This window comes from Equus przewalskii, chromosome 14 (genome assembly GCF_037783145.1).
Source record: "Equus przewalskii isolate Varuska chromosome 14, EquPr2, whole genome shotgun sequence".
In the NCBI taxonomy this organism is placed as follows: Eukaryota; Metazoa; Chordata; class Mammalia; order Perissodactyla; family Equidae; genus Equus; species Equus przewalskii.
In genome coordinates, this window is record NC_091844.1 from 80,877,726 (window position 1) to 80,886,877 (window position 9,152).

At 43.5% G+C, this 9,152-nt stretch overlaps 1 long non-coding RNA gene across 1 annotated transcript; it reads left to right on the forward strand.

The window, feature by feature from the left end:
- The first annotated feature begins 584 nt into the window (after positions 1-584).
- On the forward strand, positions 585-8,712 carry LOC139075645 (uncharacterized). The gene is made up of 5 exons (XR_011526257.1): positions 585-1,206; positions 1,429-1,581; positions 3,814-3,973; positions 7,396-7,506; positions 7,641-8,712. It is a non-coding gene; the product is annotated as an uncharacterized lncRNA (long non-coding RNA).
- The last annotated feature ends 440 nt before the right edge of the window (positions 8,713-9,152 follow it).

Consider the following 9,152-nt stretch of genomic DNA (forward strand, 5'->3'; position numbering starts at 1 on the left):
ATTACAACGCAAGGAGGTGGCAGCTAAGAGAGCGATATGCATAAGGTGTGACAGATCTCATACGCAGAGCAGTGAATTCTGTCTAGGAGGAAACCAATTTTCCAAGAGAAAGAACGCTTTGAGGTGAGTCTGCAAGGAGAGTGGGAATCTTCCTGGTGGATGGATGAGTAAAGGGATCCCAACAAAATCCACAGCCATGCCAGCAAGCCAGGGACACGGGATGCCGACTGGGGATTCCAGGGAGCCAGCATTGCTGTGGAAGTGAGAGGAGAGAAAGTTGGAGAGTCGCACCTCACAGGAGCCACATCCAGAAAGACAAGCAGGGCTGTGTCAGGGAGTTTGGGTTTAATTCTGATGACATTGGAGAATTGATGGGTGTTTCTAAGCACAAGAGTGACATTCAGGTTCTAGGAAGACCACTTGGGAAGCTTGGTGGAGGGTGGCCAGGAGGGCAGAGGGACTGGAGTCCCGGAGCCCAGGTGGGAACATACAACAGTTATCAAGAGACGGTGGGGCCTGACCACAGGCAGTGATGGTGCAGCCACATGAGAGGACATCCTGGGGTTTCTGCCAGAACACGTGGTAAGGGTGGGGGAGCGTCAGAGCAAGCCAATAGATGCTGAACACAAATGGATGGAAACTTCTATCTGTAGATATTCTGCCACAATCAACATTTTGGGGTTAAAGCCTAGGAAACAATAGAATTCGGGAGGGTGGGGGGTGGGACACTGTTTCTTCATTGGAAGCTGTCTCAGTATTACCTCAATCTCATTTATTTTCAGTTTCAGGTGTTGATCTTGGTTGATCCCCCAAAACAATCCTGAAGGACAAGTCACATGCTCCCCTTTCAGAGACGGGAAGCTGAGCCTCAGAGAAGTTCAATGCTTTGATGGGGATTTGCACGAAGTACCTTGTGGAGACGGGGATGGAACTCAAGTCTTTCTCACTCCGGAACCAGGACAGACATCCTCTGCCCCCTCCATCCCTTCCTTGCTTCTTCTTTGCTTCTGTCCCTCTTGTCACCATCAGATTGATGCTAGGCTCTGAAGATAGGGCATTCGTAGGGCACGGGGCCTGGGCGCAAGGAAATCAGGGTCTGATGGAAGAGAAACAGCCGAATAGGCTGTCGTGGACGGCAGCTGCGGCAGGGGTGTGTTCTCATGTCAGTCCTCAGAGGAAGGAACACCTACCTGTCTGGGGATTCAGGTAAGACTTTGGGAAGCAGGTGATGTTTGCTCTGATGGTGAACGGGATTTCTCTAGTCACAGAGGGCTCCTCTAAGCTCAGAGCTTCGCCACAGCAGTTAATGAGTGGAAGAATCTACCCCGGTCCCGTGATGAGTCAGACTGGAATTCCCTTTTATTTGTGGCTAGCTCATCGGTTGGGTGGTAAAACTTTTCCTGGTGACCTTATCTGCTTCTTTCTCAGATGTACTTCCTTCTGACCACTCATTTTGCCCGAAAAGCCCACGTGGAGCCCACGCAGGTCCCTGCGACAAGGTCCCTGGGAGAAAGTGGGTGTGCCTAGTGGTGTGACCTGGAATCCGGGAGCTTTTCTGCACTCGCCCTTGGAGGGCTGGAGGTAACGCCCTTTAAAAAGGGCGATCAGGCCAGTTCTTACCAGTCCCTCTTCTGAGCGGGAGCAAGAGGGACGACTCTGTTTGTGGGGGAGCAACTCAGCATTGTGAAAGGATGCAGATGTATAATTAAGCCACTGTTTACAAGAAATCCTAATCTTAGGGCAATTCAAGGTAAAGACAGCCACCAGCCAGGGACAGCCAAGAACAACACTGCCAGAAACACGGAGACAGAAGCCTCCAGCCAGACACTGTTTATTCTCTAAATATTGTCACCAAAAGAACTCGCTGAGAAAACCTCTCTGTTCCCTGGGCATCCCTTGCATATCAGTCTCAATAACAGTAAAAATAATTAAGTGTGATATTGGATTGCCTACTATATGCTAGACATTTGTTTATATTATTTTATTTTAGACCTCAACCTCCTCCGTTACACCTTCTCCCCCCACCAAAATCTGAGTAGGTGTAATTACAGAGAAGGAAACAGAGAGGTTGAGTAATTGGCTGAAGTCACACAGTTAATAAGTAACAGAGTTAACTTCAGTCTAGGATATGAACTTAAGTTTATGTGCTTTTCACATTTTGACTTTGTTTTGTCAAGTGGTGAAACTGGTTCTACAGACTAAGGTTTATTTATTTCTGAATCTCCTACATCTAGCTCAAAGCAGCTCAAGTACCTGGGGGTAAGGGGTATCTTTTTAAATATGTGAAAAATAAAGCCTGACTTTGCCCCCAACCTGCCCCCGTGCATGTGGAAAACTCTGCATAAAATTAAAGCGTCTTCACAGACGTTTTCTGAAAGCTATCCGTGGACTTCAGGTTAAGACACTCTGATGAAAATCTTTTCTGTGAATTGATTTAAGATTAGAGTTTCAAACGTTAGATGGTCAATCACGACAGGGCTCCGTGATCTGCGTTTGCCCCACCCTCACAATTCTTCCTGTGACAAAGGATTCACAATTTGGCTCCGTGTGCAGAAGGAGCACCTCCGAGGTGAGCCCCTGCTCTGCACAGGGCAGGAGAGATTCAGGGAAGGGACATAACCAGTCGTCCTTGGGAGTTCTTTGAGGTCACTGGAGCTTCACGTCTCATTCACAGCTGGGACAGATTACCTCTGACATCACCTGTGGCTTGTCCAACTGTCCAGAGGTCAGGGGAAACTCTGTAACACACACAGCCTCTTTTAACCTTACTGATGGCAGAGGCAAAATGACAATGACCTTGTGACTCTCACTGCTTCCCAAACACACCTTCATGGGCATAGCTCCAGGCCCCTGTGTTTGTCTTTCCTTCTGCCTGGAGCATCGGTTCCTATCCAAGCAGAGACCCAAGCATTCAAGATGTGCTCAGCATCACTTCCTTTGGGACACCCTCCCTGGCCACTCTGCACCCCTCCTGCACAGGATCAGTCATTGCCTCTCCTCACCTTCATGACCCTGCACTGCCCCGGCCCCAGCCCTGGGCACACTGCACTGCCCCCTACTCATGAGCGATGTCTGAGTCCCAAGCATGTCCCGTAGTAAGTGCTGAGTAGACAATGGTTATTAGACAATGAAATGAATGGATGGAGGCAGCTGGGGGGCATTCCTTTGAGACAAGGCACAGACACATCTAGAAACTCTCTTAAAATTTTATTTCCTTAAAGAATGTTGATGGATATTAGGCCATTGCCATTTTAGCCTCAATTAATGGTATTTTAATGAGAGTTTTTAATGTATTTATTTTTGGGGGGGGCAGTGTAGGACTTTTTGACCCAGAGTCCTGAGAAAAATTTTGTTACTTTCTTCTTAGATTCCCTGGAGTTTACCACCCAGAGGGTCACCCAGGAAAGGCTGCTTTTGAATCAAGCATGCCCTTTGAGATATTCCCAAATTGGAAAGTCTATCTAAAACGGGAAATTTGTCTTACATTGGAGATATGTATGTGTGTGTCTGCATTCAAATAAGAATTTGGGGTCATCTATCTTTGATATTTAAAAGTATCTTTCAAACACTTTCCCAGGCCTTTCCCACTACCATTTATTAGCGGTCACTCCTGTCCTTTGTTGTGTGATGCACAGAATAGAGCACAATATAAATCAGAAGATGCATTTCCTGCTGTTTTAAATTTTGAATAATATCATGGGAAAAGGCTTCAAGTCTATTGTTTTACTCGGCTTTGTTTTGTTTTTCTTCTTTCACAAGCAACCTTTCTCACTCTTTCTTTTTCTCCCTCTCTCTCTCTCAAATTAATTAAAGACTCTGGGCTGGACAAGATTATAGGAGAAGTAATCAGAACAACCTGTCAGTGACGTGTTGCTGTCTGCCAGTCGCCAAAGCTATCTCTGAACCACCAGTTCTTAAAGTGGGGGCTTTATACTCCTGGCCATCCCTGAGTTCTTTCCAGGGGATCAACAAGGTTAAAAGCATTTTCACTGTTTTTTTTTTCCTCTAAAGATTGGCACGTGAGCTAAAAGCTGTTGCCAAACTTCTTTTCTTTTTTTTTCCTTTTGCTTTTTCTCCCTAAACCCCTCCAGTACATAGTTGTATGTTTTAGTTGTGAGTCCTTCTGGTTATAGCATGTGGCACGCCACCTCCACGTGGCCTGACGATTGGTGCCATGTCTGCATGCAGGATACGAACCAGTGAAACCCTGGGCCGCCTAAGTGGAGCACATGAACTTAGCCACTCGGCCACTGGGCAGGCCCCAGCATTTTCATTCTTATTGCCATTTTCACTGGGTTAATATTTGCAGTGACAATGTAAAGGCAATAGCGAGTAAAACTTCTGGTTTCTCAGTATGAATCAAGGAAGCAATAAACTGATATAGTAGTCATTGTATTCTTCCTCATCATACATTCGCAGTAAAACAAAACAAACAAAAAATACCAGCTTCACCCGCGAATGTCCTTGGGGAAACAATGAAAAATCTTAATGAAATCCCAGTCATTGCGTGGACATCTTCCTACTATTCTATGTGATAAAATGAGAGGCACTCATACTGATGAGTGATGGTCGTCTCAAGGAAAAGCACTTGTGCATTTGTCTGAGTTACAAGCTAAACTAGCAGCTCTTTTCATTGAACGATCTCTTTACTTGAAAGAAAAATTGACAATGTTCTTTTCAGATTTGAATATTTGAGAGATATTTTCTGAAAAATAAACTAAGCAAGGCTGTCACTTTGAAGAACGTAACTGACGTCATTTGTTGCCAGTAATAAAATTCAAGCTTATAAGCAGAGATTAAAGTTTAGAAAACTTGCATCTGCCACCATGAGCTTGACTTTTATTTAAAGTGTATTAAGAAATGCAGTTTCACACAGATATGGGTTGGAAAAAGGAATATTTTAGTTGCACTTCTAGATAATTGGCTAATTTAGGTAATTAATAATTTAAGCGGTAATTAATCTCCTTTCAAGCTACTCTAAAGTTTGACATGCGGTAGTTTCTCAAATGATTGTTGCAGTGTGGAATCTGAAACCACATAAGTGACCTTTTCATACTCTGTTACTTTGTACACTGCAGACTAAGCAGCACATAGCATCAGATTGAAGGCAAAAGCAGATAAGAGAATGCAGCCATTTGTACATTAAACCACACATTGCAGAGATTTACAAAAATATAAAACAATATCTCTCTTCTCACTAAACATTTTTATTTTAAAAAGTTATTTCATCAAAATATGTCATTTATATGAATAAATGAGTGGCTTATTGTTACACATTTGCATGAATTAATCCATATTTTAACTTCCTCAGTTTTAATTTCTAATATAATAAATATTAACATACATAAACAGAAGCTCTTTGGCATCCTTAATAGTTTTAAAGAGTATAGAAACATTCTGCAATCAAAAAGCTTGATAACCACTGCCCTATAACAGCTTTTGAGCTTGCAAAAATATCTCAAAAAGCCATTTTTAGTGTGGAATGAATGGATAAGATGATCCGGTTTCCATGACCTGCTAACCTTCCAGCCCACTCCCATGATGCTAACCAGAGAGATGTGGCTGGTAGGCAGGGGGCTCAAGCCGAGGGACCCAGTGGTCAGATGTCAACAACACTGTTCTTAAATGGCCACAGGTTGATAAATGGACATCTGTCCTGTAAGCCCAGGCCCCATCATCAGGGAGTTAGACTGCATCTCTTTTCCGTAGCATCAACCTAATTCTCAGTGCAGGTAGCATGCCATCTTCTAGAAAGGTAGCTGATACAGCCACCAGAGCCCTGGGCTTGCTCATGAGAGCGCTGGGTTCTCTTCTCTGACTTGCTAACCAGCTGTGTAACCAGGGCAGGATCTCATCCCCAAGCCTCACGTCCTAATCCACAAAATGTTTGAAGAGCTGGGGCCGGCCCCATGGCCAAGTGGTTACGTTCGCACACTCTGCTTTGGCGGCCCAGGGTTTCGCCAGTTCGGATCCTGGGCACGTACATGGCACTGCTCATCAGGCGATGTTGAGGTGGCGTCCCACATGTCACAACTAGAGGGACCCACGACTAAAAATATACAACTCTCTACTGGGGGCTTTGGGGAGAAAAAGCAAAAAGAAAAGATTGGCAAGTTGTTAGCTCAGGTGCCAATCTTTAAAAAAAAAAAATGTTTGAAGAGTGGACCAGATTCTCTTTAAGACATTATCCAACTCTGACATTCTGTAAATCTATTTGAAAAAATATTTGAAAGACAGTAAAAATAATGATTGACTTCTATATGGTATTTTTTTATGTAGCTGACAATTCACCTTCCCACCCAAATTTTCACTCGGTGCTATTTTAATTGTACACACACTGTGGCAGCTGTGCTTGAAGATTCTAGAGGCAGGTTGTGTGGTATTGAGTCCTGTGCTTACAAACTAGCTGCATAGGCTTGGGTAAATTACTTAACCCCTTTATGCCTCATAGAGCTGGTGAGAGCATTAAGTGAGTTAGGGCATGCACAGTGTTTAGATTCTGGCTATGCTGCATGCTCAGTAAATTATTATTAGCACCTGATTCATTGTATTGAATTGTGGGCTCACGTGAGTGTCTCCTCTCCTAGACTGAACTTGCAGACCAGGACCACATCTGGTTCATCATTGTGTGCCCAGACCCTAAATAGGGCCTAGGACCTAATCAGCACTCAGTAAATGCTTGTTAAATGGATGAATGACTGACTGATGTGACAATTCAGATCATTATCCAGCAGATGATCGGTCCCCAACCGCTCCTGCTTTGGCCAGAGTGTAATTTCCAATGTGATTGGGTTAACCCATTGGATTTCAGAGGCCCTAAATGTACTTGTGTGCTTTCGCGTGAGGGTTGCGCTCTGATGATGATACTAATGATGATAGCTAAGAAGAGCAGACCCCAGGTAGCCATTGCTTCTTTAGCTCAGGCCCAGAATGAGACAATGTACCAGGCCTCCATCCCACAGCGTAGAGACAAACCCAGACAAACGTGCTCTGAAGCAGAACTGCGCAGCCTGTACTGGCCCCGAACACAGAGGAGCTCTCCTGGGCAGTGCGAGCTTTCTTTTCTGGGATCATGAGTGATTGTGTTGCCAGAATGGTCCTGACACACTGACTTAGGATGACTCAAGTTGTTTATCCAGTCAGGGCCCTGCACAAAATGTTCGCCTGCTGTCCATATACTCCAGGGCAGGCCTGCTCCCCACCAAGCCCATCCTAGATCACTTAGCCATCTGAAGCTAAGGGCCTGCAGACTGATGGTCACAAGAGTAGAGGTTTACCACTAAATGACTGAATTTTGGGGTGGTTGTCAAAACAACATTCATGTGGGAATAGTGGATTGATTCAAATGAACATATAATCTCTGATAGAATAATTATCTTTCTTCCCATTTTAAAGGCGAGAAAACTACAAGTCAACAGGGATTTCATCTAGAATGCATTTGGTTGGAAATAACAGAAACCCCCTCTCCAGCTGTTATAAACAACAGCGGGACCTGGAAAGGCAGAGGTAGGGAGGGCTTCTGGAGAAGGCTGGTCCAGTGGCTCCACAGGGCCACCAAGGACCTCGTTTCTATCTGTCTATTCCTCTTGCTTTTTATCATGTCAGCTTCATCTTAACAGTGGCCTCCTTCTTGCTTTCAGGAAGGCCGGTGGCAGTGGCCCAAGCACATCTGCAAAGGTGGAGAGCCTACCTCCCAGTGTCCCCACAGGGGTCAAAGAGTCACTCTGATGGACACCTTGGGTCAACACCTGTCTGTGGACTAATCACTGCTTCATTCCCAATTCTCCACTGCGTTTTTCACTATCACTCATTCATTCAACAAGTATTTACTGACAGCCTTCTCTGTGGGGCACTTCTCTATGTGGTGGGAATACAGTGTTGAACGAAGCCAACACAATCACTGCCCACGCTGAATTCACATACTCTATGTTGTATGTCGTACTGAAACTAATAGACTAAGTAGACAGGAAGATACATAATCGCATATATACAGAAACATAGCGATGGCTATCATTCGCGGAAACTAACAGCAGGCGTTACTCCAGACGTTTTTATCTTGTATTTTAGTTCAACCCTCAAAATATTCTTATAAGTATTATTATCCAAGTATTTTAGCATTAAGGAAAAAGAGACACAGAAAGGGAGAAGAACTTACTAAGCTCACATAGCAAGCAAGTGTGGAGGATAAATTTGTAATTTCTTTTTTTTTTTTGCTGCATGCACGGCCTTCCATACAAGGAAATGGCCTGCTTCTCTTCGCATGGACTAGGCTTCACATGCCAAATGGTGTGCCAACATAGAATAAACCGACCTTTTATTAATTTCATTACAGGGATTTAGTCAAAGCCTGTAGTACTCTCTGGCTAAATACAGAGCGCTTAGAACCCGTACATTAATCAATTTTCCAGGAGTAAACAGTTGTCTGTGTCCATAGATACTACCCGTGTATTCTTGCCGTGACTATCACACAGACGATTTTACACTCTTCCCACACAGAGTTGTAGATATCCTCACTGCTTTTTGCCTTACTAGAAAATTAATGTATTTTTATTATAGAAAACTTGCAAAGGACCAAAAATTATGAAAGTGTAGGAAAAACATCATCCATTGTCCAACAACCCATAAGCAACAGCTGTGGGCTTAGTTATTCCCAGGTTGTTTCCGCCATATTATATTTTCACAAAAATAAAGTTATGTTCTATATGCCACCTCTTACTGTGCTCTTTCGACTTGTTATTATACCTCACAATTTTACATGTTATTACAATACCTTTATTAACCTTTTTTCTGTCATAATTCTAATGTATAAAATATGCCATAATTTTATTAGCCATTCTTTCACTGTTGGATGTTTAGATTGGTTGATTAATAAATCTATTTTAGCTTCTTCCTATGAAGACATAAAGTACTTTTATTCATTTATTCTATTTTAATTTATTTTTGCAATGGCAAATTATGGTGAGATGTGTCTAGATTTTTCACTGGCTATAGGTCTAAATCTGAACTCATCAGCTTCTTCCAGAAAAAAGAAAAATCGTTGTTTATTCTATATCTCCTCACTTGCAAGGTTAACAGCCCTGTGTTTTCCAGGTTGGCCCGCCCCAGAAACGTCCAGTCAGCCTGACTCCCTGCTTCTTGAGAATTCCTACCTA